At 42.1% G+C, this 22,901-nt stretch overlaps 1 protein-coding gene across 2 annotated transcripts in view; it reads right to left on the bottom strand.

The window, feature by feature from the left end:
* The window catches only part of COL4A6 (collagen type IV alpha 6 chain), a 4,024,271-nt gene that overhangs the window by 2,920,883 nt on the left and 1,080,487 nt on the right, over positions 1 to 22,901 (bottom strand). The gene's annotated exons all lie outside the window — the stretch shown is intronic.

The following is a 22,901-nucleotide window of genomic DNA, read 5'->3' as shown; positions in this document are numbered from 1 at the left end:
TAGTGGCGTGGCCCTTGTGGAGTCTGGCCTCATCTTTTCAGGAACTGTCTTTCCATGAAAGGAATAGCGAATGCAATTTCCTATGCATTTTGAAACTGTCTGTTTGGAAATTGCTCTTCCTTGCACCCCAGTTGCATATGCTACAAAAAGTAGGTCAGTTTTTCTGCTAGTTTTTGTTCTGTTCAAATAGTAGCGTAGTTGTCTGTGTATATCCAGGGTGTGCAAAAGTTTTTCCCCTTTATTCTGTGGATTAGGGAAGTGTGAATAGCTTGGTTCAAGGATACCCTAGATACCACCTTTGGCATAAAAGTAGGATTGGTTCTTAGTGACACCCTGTCCTGGTGGAAAATAAGAAAAGGCTGCACTGCCATTAATGCTTGTAACTCAGATACTCTTCTTGCTGAAGTGATTGCCAGAATGAATGCAGTTTTCCAAGATAGAAACTGTAGATCTGCTGCTGCTGGTTCAAAAGGAGGTAGTGTCAGTTTTCCAGCACAAAGTTGAGATCCCAGGCAGGTAGGCGGGTCTTATTGGAGGTTTAACATTTTGATCCCTCTCACAAATTGTCTGAGGAGGTGATCTGAGAAGATAGGCGGATCCACATTGTATTCTGCTGAAATTGCTGAAGCATGAATCTTAATGGAAGAATAGGACAGGCCATTGTGGAACAATTCTGCTAAATATTCTAGGATATGTGCTAAGTTTGCCACTCTGACATCTGTGCCGTTTGATGTGCTCCAAATGAGAAATCTCTTCCATTTAGCTGAGTATGTCTTCCTTGTGGAAGGCCTGCGAGCTTCCAGGATAATGTCCTTCACCCTCTGAGATAAAACAGTTTGATTGGGACTTGAGAAAATTTTCCAGGCAGTTGGCTGCAATGTTTTCAAGTTGGGATGTAGGGTCTTGAAATTGTTCTGCGTTAGAAGAATAGGCCATAGGGGGAGAGTCCATGATTTTGCCTGAGACATGCTTCTTAATAGTGGATACCAGTGTTGTCTTGGCCAGTCCGGAGCTATTAGTATCACTTTTGGCTGTTCCTCCCTGATTTTCAGTAGAACCTTGTGCATCAATGGGAGAGGTGGAAAAGCATATACCGTTAGGGCTTTCCAGCTGAAAGAGAGAGAGTCCACCCTCCGAGCTTGTGGGTGGTATGTCCTTGAGCAGAATGTCTTCAGTTGATGGTTGAGTGGGGAGGCAAACAGATCTACCTCCGGCATTCCCCATGTCTTTGTTATGAGCTTGAAGATGTCTGGGTGCAGCATCCATTCGTGTGCATCCATGGTAGTTCTGCTTAGGCTGTCCGCCAGTGCATTTTCTTTCCTGGCAATTGGGCCTGTAGTTGGATATTGAGGTTCAGGCATAGATCCCACAGATTCATAGCCATCCGGCATAGCGGGTAAGAATGTGTGCCACCCTGTTTGTTTATGTACCACATGACAGTGGTGTTGTCTGTCATAACAGTTGTCCTTGTTGGAGGATGGGTTTGAATGCCTCGATTGCATGCCTCACTGCCAGCATTTCCTTTTGGTTTATGTGCATCCATAGGCCTTGGATGCATTGTCCTCCATGTGTGCTCCCATCCTCGGTCCGGCGTCTGTGGTGATGGTCTGCCTTGCTTTTGGTTTGTTGAAAGGCAACCCTCTGTTGGACTGGCAGGCCTGAGCCCACCACAGGAATTCCTTTTGAAGGCATGGAATGATTGGTATCATGGTTTCTAAACTGTGACTGTGTTGAGACCATACACTCCTTAGGTACCATTGTAATTTCCTCATATGCAGTCTGGCATGTGGGATTAGAATTATGCAGGATGCCATGTAACCCACGGCCTGCAGGAATTTCCTTGCAGTAAGCTGAGTTTGTCTTGTCAAAATCATGAAGTAATCTGGAAGTTGTTTTTGCTTTTCTTCTGTGAGAAAGGCCATTTGGGTGCTTGTGTCCAGATCTGCACCCAAAAAGGTGATCCTTTGGGATGGTACTAGTCTTGACTTTTGGATGTTGACTGTAAGGCCCGTAATAGTCCCAAGGCCCGTAATAGGTGTATGGTATAGGCCAAGTCCTTTATCAATTTGTTCTTGTTGTCCGTTTGTATTAGGCAGTCGTCCAGGTATGGATAAATTTGAATTCCCTGTAGTCTGCAATGTGCAACTACTGATGCCAGGCATTTTGTGAATACTCTAGATAAGCCAAAGGGCAATGCTGAGAATTGATAATGCTCTGATCCTGCAAAAAATCTGAGTTGTCTTCTGCAAATTGGTCGGATAGGGACATGCAGGTATGCCTCCTTGAGATCTAGAGTCACCAGCCAAGACTCCTTGCCCAACATGGGAAGAAGCTGCTGTAGTGTCAGCATTTTGAATTTTGGCACAATGAGATAAGTGTTGAGTGCGGACAAGTCGAGAATAGGCCTCCATTGATTTTCTTTTCTTGGTACAAGGAATAGTCTGGAGTAAAATCCTTGGCCTTGTTCTGAACATGGTACCTTTTCTATTGCTTTCATCTGAAGTAACTTGCTGATTTGTTTTAAAGCGTCTGCCTTCTGATTTGGTGGAAGGTTTGGCATTCCGCTTCTTTTTGGCAAAGTGTGGAAGTGAAACCTGTATCCTTTGTTATTTGCAATGCCCAAGTATCCTTTGTAATGTAATGCCAGTTTTTGAGAATAAAGCCAGCTCCGCTCCAAGGGTGCTTCAGTTGATCCCTGGTAGGTGGAATCAGAGTCAAGTCATTGAGTCTGTCCTGTGGTAGTGGTTGTTGTTGTAGCTGTTCTCCTCTGGTTGGTGATTGACCTCTGCCTCTAGGCCTGTTCCTGCCTCTCTGGGCTCTGTCCGAGTCTGGAAAGGACCAATTTTTGTAGGCCAGTTTCTGCTGAATCTCGGTGGTTGAACTTGCAAATCTTTAACTGCTTGCACAGATTTTGCTTTTCTTCAACCTTTTTAGAATCTCCTGAGCAGGGGCCAAATAAATTTTGTTTCTCCATTGGAGCATCGAGGCTGATCTAAATGAAGCCTCCAGTGCATCAAATGATTACTAACCTGTGTGAGTTATGTACCAAATCCTGAAGGTCTAGGGTTCAGAAGAAGTTTCTTATTCAATTCATCTAGCAAATACTCTTGGTACTGTATCATATGGAAATGACAGTTTAATGCCCTGACAGAAAGAGTTGCAGATGTATACACCTTCTTACCCCATCCCTCTAAAGCTCTAGACTCTCTATCAGAGGGTAGGGGATTTTGGCAGTAGCGGCTGCAACCCCTTTAGGAGCCCTGAGAAATAGTTTCTGGATCTGCAGAATGGGCTTTATACAGATGGAAATGAGAATCCGGGACCCTGTAATATCTGTCAGGTTTAGCAGGGAAGAGAAAATATCAGGAGCTGTACTGACATCATTGTACACATCATCAATTACATTTAGGACAGGAGGTATAGCTAAGGGCCTATGCTGAGGCAAATGCAAAAAGTCCATAATCTTTTCTAGAATCAGAAATCCTGACCTTGCCATTGAAAGTGCTCGCATGGAGTGTAAAGTCTCCCCAAAGGAAAACTCTTCAGGAGGAGAGGCCAAAGGATAGATTCCTCTGCATCTGAATCCTCATAAGGAGTAAGCCCCTTCCTGGTGGTCTGACAACTCAGATCCATCCGTGGAATCATCTGAGGAGGGGTTCAGAGGGTCAGTCCTGGGCCTTTTGTCTCGAGGAGGTTGAGAGGCACTGTCTGGGTGAGGTTGTGAACTAATTAAGGAGATAAGGTCCTTAGCCAGGCTGAGGATCTGTGAACTAGAGGAAGGCCTCTGGGGTGTAGATTTGGTAGGCAAAGCTTTTGAAAGTTTGGCAGCTTTAGCCCTAGAAAAGGCCTTAATGGACATAGAAGCTGGGGGCCTAGCTGCCCCACGTGCAGGGTAGAAATGTCCAAAGGTATGGTGTCGGACAAATCCTGAACACACTCAGCCGGGCCTCTATGGTTTCAGAAGAAGGATCGTCGAGGACTCGGTTTCGGCTGAAACCGAGACACTGGTTTCAGCGAAACTGTCGGTCCTTTTCCTTGCGTTTTTGGCCATATGTCTCCGGCGGCATTTTATAAGCAAAAGCGGCTCAAAAATTCCTCTGCAAACTCCAACCGAGTTCGTCGGTTGAAGGAGGCACAGGCTAAACAGGCCGATCGTCGTGGTCTGGGCCTAAGCAAGGAAGGCAGTAAGAATGGAAATCCTTATGAGGTATTTGTTTCCCACAAGTTAAACAATTATTTACTTTGTCTGACATCGGCTGAGGCAAGAAAGAGTCAAGTCTTGGTAGCTGAAATCTCTGGATCTGACCGACCGGCACTTGAACAGCTTCTGCTTTGCAAGAAAGACTGAGGAAAATGGGCGTCGGCTGATGCTTTTATACCCCAGATGCTCTGGCGTTGGGGAAAGTGCGACATCAGCGAGGCCAGACCAGACTTTGGAATCCGGGCTGCCTGAGGCAAGACAACCCATATGTTATGACTGCAGATACATCCTTGAAGGACATCTTGTGTGTCCGAAGGCCCAGCCATCTCCACGTGGGAGTCAGAGGCGGCCTGTGGTTCTACAGAAGCGGTCGTCAGGGGCTGCGAAGGCGCTTCGCTGAAAACCGGTGAACCGGCGACTGGTCGAGAAGAGGCTTCGTCGTCAGATTTAGGCCTCGGATACCTATACTTGTCTTTGCGCTTTTTGTGTATTCCGGTCATCGGAAGTTCCGACGGCATGGTATAATTGAATTTTCTACTAAAATAATGTCGGGCAAAATCAAACCGATGTTTAATAGTGCGCTTGTTACACCTAGCACAAACCTGACAACCAGTGATGTCGTGGTCTGGGCCTAGGCATGGGATACAATAGGAATGGAAATCCTTATGAGGTATTTGCTTCCCACAAGAAATACAGTTATTAACTTTTACTGACATCGGTCTAAGGCAAGAAAAAGTTTCCCCAACGGGGTACTTAGCTTTGTAGAAGACTTCGGTTCTGGATTCGGAATGAAAATCTCAGGAGATGGCCGACCGACACTTGCGAACTGCTTTTGCTTTGGGCACCGTGCGGCAAGAAAGACGGAGGAAAATGGCATCGGCTGCATCTTATATACCCCTGTCGCACTGACGTCAGGGAGGAGGTGACAGCAACAGACGCCGGACCAAGACTTTGGAACTCAGGCCGACTGGGGAACCACCTGACGGCAGGATAACCCAAGTGTAATTACTGCAGCAGTGTAACATGATGAACATCTGAGTAAATGTCTGGAAAATCCTACTAGAACAGCTGAACTTTACTTAGGGTTAATCAGAGTCTCTTTAACTGATGGCAGATGTGTACCCAAGAATACTGAATGCTGTAATTAACTCAAAAGGTGCTTCAACAAAGTATTAGTTTAAGGGTGTGCACAATTATGCAACCAGCTTATTGTACATTTTTTATACATTTCCCCTAACATATCTGTTTGTTTTTCAATTGAATTGTACAGGTTGCAGGTCACATTAAAGGTGGGAAAAGTTTTGAAATGATTTATTGAGGTCTCATTTTTTTATATCACAAAAAACTGGCATTTTAACAGTGTGTACACTTTTTATCCACTGTGTTTCCCTCTAAAAGGGCTTAGCCTATGGGCACCCAGAGTGACTGTGTGGGAAGAGATAACAGCTTTTGGAATCTGGCCAGCTGTTGTATCCTTAGTAGGATAAAACTCATAGGCTACTGCAGCTGTGGAAAAGATGAACATCATGTGTGTCATAAGTCCTAGTCAATGTTATGAACAGAAATGACTTCAGCATCATGACAGTCATGTGCAGGTTGCCACAGTTGCAGTCCCTATCATGTAGCTCTCACCATTGGAATCAATGAGCCTGCAGTATGTGTATGTTGCACTAGTGCCTGTTGCATAAAATGTTTGCAGAGCTGTATGGACTGTCTAATCCTTGACAATATACTAATGTTATTTGATAATTAACTGTAAACAATATAATGATCTTCCAATAGCTGAGAAACGTAGAGATTAATTCATAGATAGTTAATACAACACTAACAAAAATTAGGTACAAAATACAAATACGCCTACTGCCACTAGTCATACAATGTAAATCAGTGCAGGTTAATGCATACAAATACGGCATGCCATGTGAATTGGAATTAGAGATGAAGAAACCCAACTAAGGGCAAAAAATATAATTTATTAACAACAACAACAACAAACATCTTTTACTTTCAATAAAATGGGACACAGGGACTTCTGGTAACAGTGGCGAGCTAACTAACAACAGACTTAATGTTGAGAAAAATCAGAAATCAGCTCTTTTGATGAACAAGCGAATGGCATAATTACTTACATGAAAAACAAAAGTAGAAAAATAAAACAAGACAAGTACATTAGTGATCAGGTAAAATGTCACAGGAGAGAGGGAATGTGGGAGAAGTCATCATGCTGGAAACAACTTGGAAGGAAAAGAAAGACATGAAGCAGGCACTGTTATATAGCATGGAGAATCAAGTTAAGAGTTTGGGCAACTATAATCCAGAAATATTTGGCTGAGAACCAGGAAATGAGGGAGAGTGCTTGGAAGTTAAAACAGTGGATATGGAAGATCATGTGACAAGCAAAAATATAAAAAATAATGGTCATCCAAAGAATTATGGATGAAGAGACTGAGCAAAATCTGTAGAGGGTTTATTGGCAAGACACACAGATAACTGAATGGGCCCATTATACAGCATGGACACCAGCAGTGGTCGAGAGGAGAGGATTGAGACAACCGATTGTTTACCTGTAATTGTTTGAACTGAAGGAGAAGCTATTAACTCATTCAGTCCTATAACACCTTTTTTGTATGCTTCCAGTTCACACCCAAAGCTCTTTATGGTATCCAGACCTTTTTTGGGGGGCCTGTCTTTTCTATCTGTGTGGCTTACCAGATAATAATAGGTAGTATTAGAAAGTGTAAGGTGGTATTTACAAAATGAAACTAAGATTATTAATCTAGCATGTCCTGCAATAGAGAAATTAATCACAGTTTGTCATTTATTATTCATGTTTTCATATTTACGTTCATATTTTCAGAGCTGAGAGTCAAATATGGTATTAATAGGTATGGTGTGATATGCTATGTGGGACACAGGAAACTTAATTGTCAATGTCCACCTTTATCACTTTATAGCTGAGATACTGCTAGCTGTTTGTTAGTAATTATGAAAATAAATATTTCCATGTGCACACAATACTTCATAAACCAAGTGGCATACAAACTATTGCATGACATCAGGTAAAACCTTAGCCATTCTAGAAGAACATTTGATATTTGCACTATAACTGGCATATTTTGAGAGATAGTTTTATTTATATGGCTTATTATTCAATTAAGCATATTCATATTTCTGTAAAAATCTCAATAAACATGCACTCATAGAGGAATTTGTTGTTATCTGAAAGCTTAAGTATGGTTAACAAAAATGTTCTAACAATATATAACAACTTAATAAAGTTTCTAAGATATGACAATTTGTGAAAATTTACCAAACATGTAATTGAGGGATTGTGTTTATTATAATACATTATAGTATTTATGGAAAGACTATGAATGCACTATTATCACTTTAAAGAATACTTCTTATTGATAACATTTCTATTTGTACATTTTTAACAGCTTTTACTTTTCACAAAATATTTACATTTGTTTATTTTATGTTTTATAAGTTTAGTTTTTAGAAAATACTCTGGAATACAAGATGTGTGTAGGCTGCTAAAGGTGTGACAGCCCATACAACATATGTGCTAATGAGTTAAAAGAAAGTACAGTTGTGTACACTTACCATAAATGTAGATGTTCGAGTGTATTCACTGTTGCAGTCATCACATTTGGGTTATCTGCTTGCAGTACCCCTCAGTCGGCCTGATTAACAAAGTCTTGGGTCCTGCGTCGGTTGCATCTTCTATGAGGGACTCCTCTGGGGAGTCCATATGTTTCCTCTTACAGACCTGTTTCTGAGGGGGTTCTTCAGTGGAAGCATCCGAAGAAGACTCAGAAAGGGAAATACCCTGGGCGGGGGTTTCCTGGGCCTTGTGCTCTCGGAGTCCTGGGGGGGGGGGTGGCTTTTGACAGCTGTGGCTCAAAAGGAACTGGGGGTTAACCAATGTAGGAGGGTTGCTAGAAGCAAGCACTCTCTCCATCACCCGGAAAGCGGGCCCACCCGAAGAGGAGTGGGAGCCCCGACAGAAGAAGACAAAATTGGAACCGGGGTCACACCCCGCTCCACATGGTCTGCCCTGGGGACAGAGCCTCAAGCAAACTCGGAGTGGTAGTCACCCACGGATCCAAAGTCGGGACTGACAACACAGTCAGAACCGATACCGGGACTGGAGGTTCCACCCCCCAAGCATGAGATTGAAGGAGGGTGGGTTCCAACGAAACCGACACCCAAAGGGGCCTCGGGGCCTCAGACACTGTCGTCGGCACCAAGGAAGGGAGTCCTCTAGTAAGCGTTGGATATATGAGCCTGGGATCCAAGGGAGGAGAGTATGTAGGGGTCACTAGAGTAATAGACCCAAAGCCTGGAGTGGGATAAGGTCTAGGGAAATTTGAAATTCCCCTGGCGGTCAGCAGCTGTTCAAAAAGGTGCACCACATCCAATTCTGAAAGGCTCCTGGTGGATCTCATCGATGCCCCTGAGGAGGAATCAGGCCGGTCCAAAAAGGGGCTGCAGGCTTGTCCGGCAAATGGGTCCACAGTCGACGAGTATCGGGTCCGTGGTGTATCACAGAACTGCAATGACGATTCCAATTTAGAAACCGGCAACAACAGTATGGTTGGAGCTGAGAACGGGCTTGGAGCTGAAGTCACAACAGGGGTGGATGTCAAAAATGGCTCAGAAGTTGTTGTCAGAACTGGCATCGGAGTGAAAATGGGCGATGTCGGTGCCGAGACAGAGACAGACAAACTGATCGGAACCGAGGTAGTAGATGGCACTGTAGTCGCCGGTGCCAGGGTAGGTGCTGACGAGGTGACCTCGGTAAACTTCGCTGGAGCCGAGCTCGGAACCAATGTAGTCAGAACCGAGGAGGCAGTACGGTCCTCTGAGGAAGACTTTTGGGTCTTGTGCTTATGGCAACACTAAATCACTGAAACACACTGTCGTTTAATAATTTCGTAAAATAAACATCCACTGTGCGCTTTCGCCCATCTATCTGGTGGGTTTCATCAGAGTACATAACCATAGGAGCAGCTGCCTTATATATTCAAAGTTAATTACAATCAGCACAATTAATCAATTCATTAATTAAAACAATCCACATAATAAAATAAAATAAAATAAAATAAAATACCATCATTTGTCAGATTCTAAAAATCTACGTATATTCATATTTTCTTTATAATAATAATAATAAGTAAAGTGTAAGGGTAATCCTACATAGAAGGGAGAGTATAACCATAATCTCATTTCGTTGATATACTAATAAAATAATTGTGTGTATATGTTCCTTGTAGTGTAACTCATAGCATATTAAACTTGTTAGAATAGCAATAAGAATCAATTGCATGATTTTAAAAAACATAATAAAATGAGAAAAATTTGTTAATAATATAATATACTAAATAAAGAATATTAAAATGTAAGATGAATAAATATTTGTTATACAATTATGTAACTAATGCAATGTATAGTAGTACTAAACAAATAACTACTAATACTAAAATCAGCCGTGATAAAATTATTAATGTGAATATTATATGTAAATAAATACTTAATAAATAATTAAATAAATAAATGTACTGATTTCAATATAGTGCTTTATTAAAATATAAACATAATTATAGGAAACGAGAAAGAAGTATATAATAATTTATATTAAATGTTACACTATTGGTTCAAAAATAATTTTTTTAAAAAACTAATTAATTAAAAATACCTACATAATAACCTTTAAAAAAGCTCATAGACTTGTGTGAATTTATAAAAATGTAAAATAAAGATAATATAATATGTGTTAAATAATGCATGATTTCATTTTTAAAAAAACTACTGATGGAGATGTAATCATTTATACCAGGCTTAACGCTTGCATTTAATCTTAATTGCCATAGACATTCTTTCATTTCTAGTAGATTGTTTACATCTCCATCGTTTGAGCATATTTCTGGTACTCTATCAATAACAAAGAACAAGAATTTACTAAAATCTGAACATATTGTACTGTGCATATACAATGCATTTGTTGTTTTTTTTTTTGTTTTTTTTTTTTGTTCCTTATATCCCTATTATGCTCATTAATTCTCTCTCTAAGTATCCTTTTGGTCTTGCCTATATAGAATGCAGTACAGGACAAACATGTGGCTAAATATATGACTTACTTTGTGTTGCAGTTAACATAACCTGGGCATCTAATAGTTCTATTGAACCCTTTAATGGCAACATAAGGCCCATCATTAATAAATTTACAAGTTTTACAAAAGCCACATTTCTTCATACTTGATTTTTTATGTTTCCTCATACTCAAAAAAATCCTTTAAATTCTTTCCCCTACTGTAAACTATTGTAGGTGCTCTACCTAAATTCTCAATTATATCTTGTTGGTTACTAAAAACTCTGTCCCATGCTTCCTTCACCACTTCTACTATAAATTTAGTGTTATCGTTAAATGGTAAAGTAAGTGAGTATGTCATATTTTTGTTTGTGTCTAACTTACTCATCTTATCAACTTTACCAACTTTTAAAATAGGTTTAAAATTGTCTTTCCTTCTACTCAAAATTTCTTCTTTTGTGTTATTAATAAGTTGATATGGATAATCTCTATCTGTCAACATCGTAGATAAAAAAATTCAACTCTTTAACAAATACAGTGTCTTCACTAATAATTCTAGACATTCTCACCATTTGACCTTTAACCAGGTTTCGTTTTTGAAAATGTGGATGACAACTTTTAAAATGTAAATATGAATTAGAGAATGTTTTTTTGCGAAATACATAGGATTCAATTTCCCCTTCTTTCTTATAAATGTTTAAATCCAAGTACTCACATTTATCCATCTGTATATTGTGAGTGAATTTCAAAAAAGTAGTTGTATTTTCCAAATAATCTATAAATTCAATCACCTCTTCTTTGTTACCTTTCCAAACCAATAGAATGTCATCCAAAAATCTTAAATATAACACAACTTTTGACCAGAACTTACTACATAGAACGTATTGTTGTTCCCATTTCGCCAAAACTAAGTTGGCATATACTGGAGCGCACCTAGCTCCCATAGCAACCCCTGAACATTGCTTAAAGTATTCTCCATCTTGCTGAAAAAAATTGTTTTGTAGTACCATCTCCATTAGGTCCACCAACAATTTTCTTTTCACAATGTGATGTTTACCAAACAATTCAAGGCTGCTTTCAAACATTTCCAGCCCTTTGTCGTGGGGTATCACAGAAAATAAATTAATGATATCTATGGTTACCAAGTAGGTATCTGTTGCAATTTTGTCCGAATGCTCATGTAATATTTCCAGACAATGCCAAGAATCTTTTAAAATATAATTAATGTTATTAAGGACTTCTTTACAATTTGCATCAATATAATGTGCTAATGTCTCCAATTTTGAAAATTTGGCAGCTACTATAGGTCTGAATGGAGGATTGCAAACATTTTTATGTATTTTGGGTATACCAAATACTTTTGGTGTAACTGGATGTACAACTGTCAAATAATCATATTCCTCCTTATTGATAAGACCATCTATAAAATATTCATAGAGCTGCCAATCAATTTTTGTATAAGCCTTGGTCATGTCACATCTAGAGACTCTAGTGTAAGTGCCCTCATCATTAAGCATATACATAATTTTATTTTTGTAGTCGTCTTTACTCATAATTACTACCCCTCCTCCCTTGTCGGGTTTCATTATTCTATATTTGTTGGTAGTACAAACTTCATTTAAACAAAATCTTTCAGCAATAGTTAAATTCTCATTGTATATATCATTTATTTTCATTGTCTTCCTTATTTGTACCTCACACAACATTTCAAACAGGTGAATTATGGGGTTGGATGGTGGTATGAAAGTACTGGATCTTTTGAAAGCAATGCTTGACGCTTCATTTTTCCATGTAGCACTATGATTTTTAGAAAAATACATCTTTAAATTTAATAATCTTGTATACAACCTTAAATTCAGTAAAACTTTACCTACATCCAGTTTATAAGTGGGAATAAATTTAAAACCCTTTTTAAAAAGTGATAAATAATTCTCATCTATTTTTTTATCAGTGTAGTTAAAAACTGAAAAACCTCCTTCAGTAATAATATCACATTGCATAGTTAAAAATTCTGAATTATGAGTAACACTGTTCAACATTTCATTGCCATTCTTGTCAAAAAACAAGGAACAATCAAAATCATCACATTTACTAGTCTCTGCTTCAAAATTGTTTGTATAATTGTTAACACAATCACAATCAATCACTATTACTTCATCGTTTATATTACCTTCATACTCACAAGTGCCTTTACTTTTAACTAACACTTCAATTTTTCCTAATTCTGCCTGAATCTGTTTCTGTAGTTGTTCGTGTAATAATTTTGTCCCTGATAACGTCCCTTTAGGCGTTCTGACCTTCTCACTGGTTGTTCTTCTAAAAAAGTTTGCCTCTCATTCATTTTTTCATAATTATTATTATCTAGGTTATCTCTCCCATTTCCAATGTAAGCCTCATTGTCCTCACCGTTCGTGTTGTTATTAGTATTGTAATTATTAGCCCTGTACTGGCGTTTATATTCTCTAAAATGACTGTAAGCTTTGTTTTTAGCATAATCATCGATGTCCCTTTGTAACTTGTTATTCTTTCCTTCTAAACCTTTACTAACGTATCTGTTAATGTCTAACTTTTAGTTATGTACTTACCATAACTTTAGATGTATGGGATCCATCTCGCCTACATTCTCTTAGCTTTTTCGAAGTCTTCGATAGCTGAATTCACTGGATCTGACCGACCGGCACTTGCGAACAGCTTCTGCTTCGGGCACCGCCCGGCAAGAAAGACTGAGGAAAATGGCGTCAGCTGATGCTTTTATGCCCCAGACGCTCTGACGTCGGGGAAAGTGCGACATCAGCCGAGGCCAGACCCAGACTTTGGAATCTGGCCGACCGAACGGCTGCCTGAGGCAGGACAACCCATATGTTATGACTGCAGATGCATCCTTGAAGGACATATTTAGATGTATGGGATCCATCTCGCCTACATTCTCTACAGATGGGTTCGGAGCCAATCCTCGGCTCCGACTCGGCCGCTATACAATAGAACGCAGTCTCTTATTGGCTGAGTTACCTCGTATCCCAGGATGCACCACTACTGCTTCCCCAGATCTTGTTTGTCCGCACACATGCACACACACATAGACTGTTGTTATAACATTGCCAGGTGTTTCAAGAGAGGAAGAAGTTGAATTCGGATCGTCCGGTCTCTTCTGGCCTACAAGGCAGGGGGAAGGAGGGTGGGTTATTAGGAATGTAGGCGAGATGGATCCCATACATCTAAAGTTATGGTAAGTACATAACTAAAAGATGTAATGTGATCCTATCTCGCCTACATTCTCTACAGATGGGACAGCGTCCCTAGCACCTAATTCCTGGGTGGCTCACTGGAAAACGCTCCTGAGAACCATGGAACCGAAGGAAGCTCGACCCCTAGATACCACATTCAATTTGTAGTGAGAAATAAAGGTGTGTAGAAGACCACGTGGCAGCCGCTGACAAATGTCACTAATAGAGAGCTTGGAATGAAAGGCTGCCGAAGTGGCCATAGCCCTGGTAGAATGAGCTTTCACTGGAACTATAAGCTCCTTATTTGAAATTAGATAAATATGACTGATACAGTCTCTGATCCACTTGGCAATAGTGACTTTCGTGATGGCTTTGCCCAATTTACTATCCGAAAAGGACACAAACAGTTGGTCTGATTTTCGTGCTTGGTGTGTCCTATCCAAATAGAAACGTAATTGTCTGTGCACGTCTAAGCTGTGAAAGGTATACTCAGCTCTGTTTGAATACTTAGGGAAAAAAACGGTAATCAGACATCCTCGACGACTGAGAAGAGACCGACTGGGTCCGAGTCGACTTCTCCGCCGGCTCCGAAAGACTGGGGGACCGGCTCCGTATGGGTTCGAGAAGTATCGGCGCCGAGGGAGATTCCACTACCATTGCAATTTCCCTCGGAGCCGATGGGGACTTCGGCACCGAAGGGGAAAGAGTCTGAGCGGGCAACCCTCATCGGCTCCGAAGGCAGTGGAGCCGATGGAGATGACTCGCCTCTCGACGCCTGAGCTCTCGACTCCGAAGCCAGAGGAGACGAGGCTGGAGACATCGAGGCAGACCATTCCACCCTCGGCTCCGAAGTCCGTGGAGCCAACGGAGAAGCTTGCCGTGACTTTTTAGCTGCCGGATCCGACGGGCTGGTCGAAGTCGAAGATTTTTTCTTCCTCGAAGGGGAAGAAGAAGAAGATAGGGCTTCCTCAAAGGAAGGGGTAATAAGCCCTTTCAAAATTAACTTATTTTTCTTCTCTTGGAGGACGCGAGAGGAAAAAGCGTGGCAAACGCTACAGGATTCCTGGAGGTGCTTCGGGCCCAAACAGTAGACACACAATGAATGGTCGTCCGTAATGGACATTTTATAATTACATTTGGAACATTTTTTAAAATCTGATGGTCTATGTTCCTTCGACATGGCTATCTACTTCAGACACACCAAACTTCAAAAACTACACAAACGACAGCCACAAAAAATACAATTTTACCACAAAAAACTTTAAATACACAGTCACACAACAACAAGTAGCTGTTAAAACAGCTTTTGGGTAAGTTTTAGAAAAAACTAGACAGAAAATAATTTCACTAAGAGGCACTTAGCTCAGCCAAGTCCGAGACCACGTCTATGCTTCAGAAGCGGCAAACGAGATCTAGGAAAGCAGTAGTGGTGCATCCTGGGATACGAGGTAACTCAGCCAATAAGAGACTGCGTTCTATTGTATAGCGGCCGAGTCAGAGCCAAGGATCGGCTCCGAACCCATCTGTAGAGAATGTAGGCGAGATAGGATCACATTACATCAATATGTTATCAAACCTATGTTTGTTGGCCTCAAATAATAAATCATTCCTTATACTACTGTCTAATTTAGAAAGTATACCATTTAATTTAAACAGCTTATTATTATTGTTTTTAATAATCAATTTCATTAGCTGTTTACCAGCATAATCAAAAATGTCTGTCAATTCTTGAAAAAGCTCTTTGTCTTCAAACCCAAAAGGTACCTTAAACACTCTCAGTCCCTTTGGTACTTGGTTCAGCTCCAGCGACCTTTCGAAAAAAACATTGTCCATTTGCAATGCTTTATACTTCCTAAGATGTTTATCGAATTCCTCCAGTTGTTTGTTTAGAGTTCCCATATCATGTAAATGCTGGTTGTTTCCTAATTTTGGCAAGGAAAGTAATGTTCCTAATTCGGGTAGCATTGAACCCCTTCTCCACACGTTGTTTGTGCCTTCCCTAGCATTCTCATCCGGAATCGGTGGCGGAAACACGTGGCCTTGAGCTGTAGTACCAGTGCGCGTTGTCCTACCTCCAATGAATTCCCTGGAACTAGTGCTAGCCGATGGCTGATTTTGGGAGGTGCCTGGTGTGGAATGAAGCGTTAAAATCATATCATCCGCTTCCAAAAGTGAAGCATTTATTCCTTCATTGTTCACAATATTGTCAGTCTTAGGTCCCGGTGCTGCATTCTGCTCCCTTATAGCTAAAAGTAACCTTTGGGTAATGTCCAATTGTTGTTGCAGCAACTGCTCCATACTTCAATATAAAAACCGAAAATTCGATATACAAATATAATCTCGCACGACAAAGCGAAAATAATCTAAAATAAAACTTTTAAAATGTATAAATTAAAACTGGTGTACCGTGAATAGTGCGCTTAAAAAACGAAACGATAATTAGAAAGAAAAAACATAAAACTAGTAAAAAGACTTAAGCAACACTAAATCACTGAAACACACTGTCGTTTAATAATTTCGTAAAATAAACATCCACTGAGCGCTTTCACCCATCTATCTGGTGGGTTTCATCAGAGTACATAACCATAGGAGCAGCTGCCTTATATATTCAAAGTTAATTACAATCAGCACAATTAATCAATTCATTAATTAAAACAATCCACATAATAAAATAAAATAAAATAAAATAAAATACCATCATTTGTCAGATTCTAAAAATCTACGTATATTCATATTTTCTTTATAATAATAATAATAAGTAAGGTGCAAGGGTAATCCTACATAGAAGGGAGAGTATAACCATAATCTCATTTCGTTGATATACTAATAAAATAATTGTGTGTATCTGTTCCTTGTAGTGTAACTCATAGCATATTAAACTTGTTAGAATAGCAATAAGAATCAATTGCATGATTTTAAAAAACATAATAAAATGAGAAAAATTTGACTGACAACACAGTCAGAACCGATACCGGGACTGGAGGTTCCACCCCCCCAAGCATGAGATTGAAGGAGGGTGGGTTCCAACAGAACCGACACCCAAAGGGGCCTCGGGGCCTCAGACACTGTCGTCGGCACCAAGGAAGGGGGTCCTCTAGTAAGCATTGGATATATGAGCCTGGGATCCAAGGGAGGAGAGTATGTAGGGGTCACTGGAGTAATAGACCCAAAGCCTGGAGTGGGATAAGGTCTAGGGAAATTTGAAATTCCCCTGGCGGTCAGCAGCTGTTCAAAAAGGCGCACCACATCCAATTCTGAAAGGCTCCTGGTGGATCTCATCGATGCCCCTGAGGAGGAATCAGGCCGGTCCAAAAAGTGGCTGCAGGCTTGTCCGGCAAATGGGTCCACAGTCGACGAGTATCGGGTTCGTGGTGTATCACAGAACTGCAATGACAATTCCAATTTAGAAACCGGCAACAACAGTATGGTTGGAGCTGAGAACGGGCTCGGAGCTGAAGTCACAACAGGGGTGGATGTCAAAAACGGCTCAGAAGTTGTTGTCAGAACTGGCATCGGAGTGAAAATGGGCGATGTCGGTGCAGAGACAGAGACAGACAAACTGATCGGAACCGAGGTAGTAGATGGCACCGTAGTCGCCGGTGCCAGGGTAGGTGCTGACGAGGTGACCTCGGTAAACTTCACTGCAGCCAAGCTCGGAACCAATGTAGTCAGAACCGAGGAGACAGTACGGTCCTCTGAGGAAGACTTTTGGGTCTTGTGCTTATGGCTTTTACCTCTGTCACTGTCCGGTGAAGAGGGGTCTGAGCGAGGAAGTTTCTTGTCCACAGAAGGAGGGGATGAGACATCCGTCACAGAAATAGCCTCCGAAAAAGGTAAAGCAAACAGGCCCTTCAAAATCAATTTATTCCGATGTTCTTTCAGCGTCTGCTGACTGAAGCTAGCACAAATATCACATGGGGGTTTTGCTGACAAATGCAGAAGCCCCAAACAGTACACACACTCTTCATGGAGATCGCTATTTTGACGTTTACCACTGCAGGAAGAGCAGTGTTTAAACCCCATAGTTCCCTTCTTTTCAGACATAACATAAGACACTCTCACACAAAAGGGAAAGAGTGAGGAAAGTGGAGAAAATGAAGAAGTAAAGAGAGAGAAAATACCAACAATGGTAATAAGATACCACAAGGGTAGAAAGTTCAAAAATACCAACAACAGTAAGAAAAAGATAACTGTGGGTAGAGCTCAGAAAATAGAGATATCAAGAATAAACTATAATGGGAAAAAACTTTTACAAAAACTTGCAAATATATAAGATAAATCACTTAGCTGGAGAGCTCAGTGAAACGCCGCTATATGGCTGTGCGGCAAACAAGATCTGAGGTAACTGAGTAAAGGGCATTGTGGGTAGCAGCTTAGCTCGAGAGTTTTTGGTGCATGCAAGCTTGGTATAAGGCCGACTCGGTTCCAAGGGCTAGAAACAAACCCATCAGTGATGAATAGGAAGAAGATTCAGATTCTCTGCTTTTCTGGGGATAGGAAGGTCATTTGGGTTGCTTTGTCTAGCACAGCTCCCAGGAAAATAATTTTACTGGTGGGGTTTTGCTTTGATTTTTTTCTCATTGATGGTGAACCCCAGGGAAGTTAGGAGTGATTTGACAAAAAGAAGGTCCTGGAGCAACTTTTCTTTGCACTCTGCCTGAATGAGGCAGTCGTCGTCCAGACCAGGGTAAATCTATAATATTTCTCTGTGCAGAATGCTATAGCCAGGTCCAAGCATTTGGTGAATACTCTGGGAGCAGTAGATAAGCCAAAAGGGCAGTGCAGAGACCTGAAAGTGTTGATAACCTCCTCTGAAGTGCAAGAATTTTCTGCATGATTCCCTGATGGGGATGTGGAGGTAGGCATCTTTTAGGTCTAGTGTCACAAGCCAGGCATTTTGTGTGAGCATAGGCAGGAGCTGCTGCAAGTTTAGCATTTTGAATCTGGGTACCACCAAGGAGGTGTTCAGTTTGGATAGATCCAGGATGGGAAGCCACGTGTCCTCTTTTCTGGAAACAACGAATAGTCTGGAGTAAAACCCTTTGCCTGTTTGATCTGGAGGGACAGGTACTACTGGCCCCTGGGATATTAGAGTTTGGACCTGTTTCAATGTCTCTGCCCACTGGTTTGGGGGAGAGATCTGGGTACCCTCTTGGAATTGGGAGTTCACTGTAGGAGAATCTGTATACCTGAGAAATTATTTTTAAGACCCACTGGTCCTTGGTTACCAATTGTCCTTGAAGAGGGTGAGCCTTCCTCCTAGTTTTACATGAGTGAAAGTAGGGAAGAGGGGGGAGGGAGAGTCATTGTGAGTGCTTGCCATAGAAGCTTGGCCTAGAACACCCTGCCTTAGAGACAGAAGTTTGCTGGCCTTGGGATAGGGGCCTGGATACCTTGGCCCTGTCTGCTAGGTGTAGGGAAGGCCCAGTGCTTACAGGGAAAGTTCCTGCTGAATCTGGGAGGTTGAACTTGAAAGAAATCTTTTACTGTTTGCATAGATTTTGCTTTGTCTTCCATCTTTTTAAGCACCTCTTCTGCTTTTTCCCCAAATAGGCGCTCCTTATCTACAGGTGCATCAATAAGTTTAAACTTGACATGATCATGGACAGGGTGTTCCTTCAGCCATGCATGTCTCCTAATAACAGGTCATGTCACTGCTGCCCTGCTAAAGGCTTCTAGGGCTTCATATCCACACTGTAATGAGTGTCTGGCCACTGGAAAAGCAGAGTGTAGTAATTCTGCCAGCTCTTTTGAGTTGGCACAGTCAGGAGAGGTAGCAATCTTCTGTTTTAATTGTTCCAAAGTGTGTTGTTGATATTTTAACAATGGAACTGACAATTGAGTGCTCTGATAGCTAAGGTTGCAGAGGTATTTACTTTTTTACCCCATCTGTCTGGAGCTCTGGAATATTTGTCAGAAGGAAGAGTAATCTTGGCAGAACTAGTCTTAGCTCCTTTGGGTCCCTGTGCAATGACCTCAGGGTCTGCAGCAGGATTCCTGTACAGGTATTTGTGAGAATCTGGTACTCTGTATTACCTGTCAGATTTACTTGGAGCAGGAGGCAGGGCATCAGGGGCTACTCTGGATTCATGGAAAGCATCATCCACCACTTCCAAAATAGGTGGGATGGCCAGGGGTTTGTGATGGGGTATGTACAGAAACTCTCTAAGTCACTTTTTAGACTGTGGGAAGTCTTGACTTTCCCATTGAAAATGTTCCCCTGAGGAAGTGAAGGGTTTCCCCAAAGGAGAGATCCTCTGGAGGGGAGGCAGAAGGGATGGATTCCTCTGCATCTGAATCCTCATAAACAGTTAAGGGATGTTGTTCCTCCTCAGAAGCAGAATAATCAGATTCCTCAGACTCCTGGTCTGTCATAATTTCTGGAGAAGGATGCCTTTTCCTTTTAGGAGTGGGGTCCTGAGTACCTTGGATAAGGGAGATGAGATCTTCCGCCATTTTAAGCATTTGAGCTTGGGGTGGGGGAGCAGTAGCATGATGGTAGCTAGAAGCAGATTTCCTAGGAGTGTCCTGGCTTCTAGGCCCGAAAGAATCTGTTGGTCTCTGAGAAGCGGTAGCCGGATGCAAAGACGTTTTTTGTCTGAAATTGGTAGTGCGAAAGGCCTCCTCGGAAACCGGTGCCTGCGTCGTGGCTCCAGACCCAACCGAAGCAGCGACAGCCAAAGGGTCAGAAGACGAAGTAGATTTCTGTGGCATACCAGAGTCCGAAAAGGTCTTGGCAGACGCCTGCGTAGATAGCGAGTCGGGCATCAGGGGCTCTGAAAGCGCCTCACTGAATTTCAGAGAACTGATGACTTGCTTAGCCGTATCATCGTTGGAAGGCTTAGCCTTGTGTGGCCTGTCTCTATCTTTATCTCCAAGTTTTTTGGAATGTCGGCAGACTGTTGGCTGACAGATGCCATACTAGAATTTGAAGATGGAACATGAAAATAATTGCCTACAAAAAGAGCTCTACAGCGAATGGTTCTCGTATTAAAAAGGGCACAGAACCGGCAACAAGGGACATAGTGGTTTAGGCCTAAACAAGCGATGCAGTAAGAATGAAAGTCTTGGTATGGGATCTGCTTTCCCCAGGCGAGACAGTTGTTAACTTTTTCAGACATCAGTTAGTGCAATCAAAAAGGGTCCCCAACGGGGTACTTAGCTTTAGACGTTTTCTGCTGAAATTTAACTTCTGATAGCAACCAACCAGCACTCATGCAAACTGCTTCTGCTATGGGCTCTACGGCAAGAAAGACTGATGCAATGATGTCGGCTGCCTTGCTTTATAACACTGATGACCTGACGTCAGACTACAGGAGATGGCAGCCGATACACAGAAACATTGACTCTGGTATTCGGGCCGACCATGGGCTACCACAGCAGGGATAACCCACAGGTGATGACTGCAACAGTGAAACACGAAGAACATCAATGACCAACCCAGAAAGAGAGAGTAAGCAAAATCTACAGGAGTGGGAGGATGAAAAAATCTGGGAAAACTGTATCACAGCAGAAAAGCCGTTCCTCATGGCTATGCCTAGAACAACAAGGGTGTTACTGCCCCAGATGTCAGGAGCCCCAAAATAGGAAGCAATTACATGGTGTGGAACACCTCCAGTATAAAATAAATACCATTTCCATAAGATATGGCCAAAAAGAAGATAGGTGGAAAGAACAGAAAAGACAGGGGGCTGGAGGGAGGGTACCCAAGACTGCAACAGTGAACACATTCAAACATCTACACTTATGGTAAGTGTACACAACTGTACTATGCTCTTCATGTTTCACTGTTGCAGTCATCACACTTGGGTTGATTCCCAAAGTTGAGGAAGGGTGGAGGCAGTCAAGAAGTATTGGGGCTGGCTAGCAGGCCCTGTAAGACTGCTGTGGCAAATCCAGCTCTGGACTTAGAAAAAATAGGCAAGTGGTAATGCTTGGTGACAGTGTGTACAGAACTCCAGGTTGCAGCTTCCAGGATGTCCTTGGTAGGCACTCCCCTGAGGAATGCTGTAGAGGTTGAGGTAGCCCTAGTGGAATGAGTTCTGATACCCTGTGAGGTAAGTTTTCCATGGTGTTTGTAGCAGGAATGGATGCAGTGTGCTATTGATTTGGAAATGGTTTGCTTTGAAATGGCCTTGCCCTCTGCCTCTGTAGCGAAGCTGACTAGCAGCTGGTCAGATTTTCTGAAAGGTTTAGTTTTGTCAAGGTAGAACCTGAGCTGTCTGTGCATGTCCAAGGAGTGCAGAATCCTTTCCCCTTTATTCTGAGGATTAGGAAAAAAGGTTGGTAAATGGATAGATTGGTTTAACGCCACACTGGATACCACCTTGGGCATAAATGATGGGTTAGTCCTGAGGGAATCCCTGTCCACATGGAAAATAATGAAGGGTTCCACAGCCATTAGTGCCTGTAACTCAGACACTCTTCTTGCTGAAGTGATGGCCAGAAGTAAGGCTGTTTTACAAGAGAGGAATTTTAACTCTGCTGTAGCAGCAGGCTCAAAAGGGGGAAGCGTGAGCTTCTCTAGTACAAAGTTAAGATCCCAGGCAGGGGTGGGAGCTCTCCTCAGAGGCCTTAAATTGTTAGCTCCTATCAGGAACTGTTTCATGAGAGGGTGAAAAAATAGAGGTGACTCAGTATTGTGGTGAGCTGAGATGGTAGAGGCATGAATTTTAATTGATGAGAAGGACAGGCCTTTGTGGAGTAGCTCTGCTAGGTAATCTAGGATTTGAGGTAAGGAGGGCACAGCTGTGTCCTTTGCTTGAGACTGGCTCCAAGAACAATATATTTTCCACTTTTCTGAATAGGGTTTCCTAGTACTAGTTCTTCTGGCCTGAAGGATGACGTGCAGCACCTGTTTGTTGAGGGTTGCTGGTGGTGTGTTCAGGGGATAAGCCAGACTGCAAGGTTCAGGTTTTGCACCCGTGGATGTAAAATCTGTCCCTCCTGCTAGGACAGCAGGGAGGGGGGGTCTGATGTAGGTGCCAGGGTGGCACTGCTGTCAGACTGCGTAGGAGTGGGTACCACTGCTGGTGTGGCCAGTCTGGGGCAATAAGGATCGTCCTTGGCCTGTCCTGTTTGATCTTGAGTAGTACTTTTGAGAGGAGGGGCAGAGGGTGATAAGCATAGGTTTTCCCATGTAAAGGATAGGGCACCCACTTTCCATACTTGGCTGTGGGGGTTTCCGGTGCAAAATTTGCTCAATTGATGGTTTTGAGGGGAGGCAAAGAGGTCCACCTCTGGAGTCCCCCACTTGTGAATTAGAAGTTTGAATGAGTTGGGTTCCAGCTTCTACTTGTGTGGGTCCAGTAGATTTCAGCTTACGTCGTCTGCCAGTGAATTTTGTTTGCCTGGCAGGAATTGAGCTTGCAAGTGCACTTTG

The sequence above is a fragment of the Protopterus annectens genome, chromosome 15.part0 (assembly GCF_019279795.1).
Source record: "Protopterus annectens isolate FY-2018-M chromosome 15.part0, PAN1.0, whole genome shotgun sequence".
NCBI lineage: Eukaryota > Metazoa > Chordata > Ceratodontiformes > Protopteridae > Protopterus > Protopterus annectens.
This window is presented reverse-complemented; position numbering and strand designations above follow the sequence as displayed.